The sequence below is a fragment of the Pteropus alecto genome, unplaced genomic scaffold (assembly GCF_000325575.1).
Source record: "Pteropus alecto unplaced genomic scaffold, ASM32557v1 scaffold121, whole genome shotgun sequence".
Lineage (NCBI taxonomy): Eukaryota > Metazoa > Chordata > Mammalia > Chiroptera > Pteropodidae > Pteropus > Pteropus alecto.
The window spans coordinates 7,944,211-7,945,717 of NW_006434369.1; positions in this window are offsets into that span (position 1 = coordinate 7,944,211).

Below are 1,507 nucleotides of genomic sequence, written 5' to 3' on the forward strand. Positions count from 1 at the left end.
TATGGTTCATTTGTAAAAAAAAAAAGTTGGATTAAAAAAGTCTGTTGCTGATTGGCTCCGATTTTTATAATAAAGGGAATAAACTCAATTATTCTATCATTCTAAATAAATGGGATTTATTTAGATTTTAGGATTGTCTTCTCTGAGTTGGCCTAAATTAAAACAACTCTAATTCCTGCATTTTTCACACATATATTATGGCAGAAATTGGTCAATACTCCTCACCCTGATACCCATAAAAAAACTGGGTGGGGGGCGGGAAGAACCAAAACCAAATTCACCATCATGCTACATAATGACAAAAAGAGAAATTATTAAACATTTTGGGGTTTTGTGATACCTGCAAAATCTGGAGGACGGGAGAGGGCTCACAGCTTTTCTGCAGAGTCACGAGGGGGACTTATAGTTCCTGAAGAATAAAATCGGTCATGCTCAATGGAGGAACATTCTTACCTTGACATAGAATTTGATCGAGCTTGAACTCCAAGGAAAATTGTCTCTGTAGTATATCTACTTCATAGATAACTTAAGAAACAAGCCATCCATAGCTCATAGCTGGAAAAAGAAATTAAAATCAGGGTGCTCATATTTAGCTTCTATCATAGGAGCCGTATTAGGCAGGATTCTCCAGAAAAACAGAGCCAATAGGATATATGTGTGTGTGTGTCTATATATGTAAAGAGATTTATTATAAATAATTGGTTCACAAGACTAAGGAAGAAGAAGTCTCGAGGTCTGCAATCAACAACCTGGAGACTCAGGAAAGCTGACAGTGTAAGTTATAAAGAGATTTATTATAAATAATTGGTTCACAAGATTAAGGAAGTAAGAAGTCTCGAGGTCTGCATTCAGCAACCTGGAGACTCAGGAAAGCTGACAGTGTAAGTTCCAGTCAGAAAGCTGGCAGGCTTGAGACCCAAGGAATAGTCAATGTTTCAGTTTGAGTCTAGAGGCAAAAACCAATGTCCCAGCTCAAGGCAGTCAGACAGGAAGAGGTCTCTCTTCCTGACAAAAGGGCCAGCCTTTTTCTTCTACTCCAGTGTTCAAATGCTTGGATGAGGCCCACACACATTGGGGAGGACAATCTACTTTACTTAGTAGACTCAAATGTTAATCTCATCCAAAAACACCCTCATAGGATGTGAGGACGATCTGGCTGCCACATCTGTCGCCCCATTGATCATCAGGGTTGATTTGGCTGATCTGGCTGGCTAGGCGGGGTATCCTCTTCCTCCCTCACCACTCCATGTGAGTCCCTCCCGAAGCTGTGCACTTGGTCAAAGAGGACGATCTTCCCCAACAGAGGAGAGGACCATTCTCCGGTCAAGGGTATACAAGTAGCTGTACTCCCCTGCTAGAACCTCCAAACGAGCTCTCAAAAACACCCTCATGGACATACACAGAATAATGTTTGGCAAAATATCTGGGTACCCTGTGGCCCAGTCAAGTCAACATGTAGAATTAACCATCACAGAAGCATAGACTAATGATGAGCCAAAGAAGCATG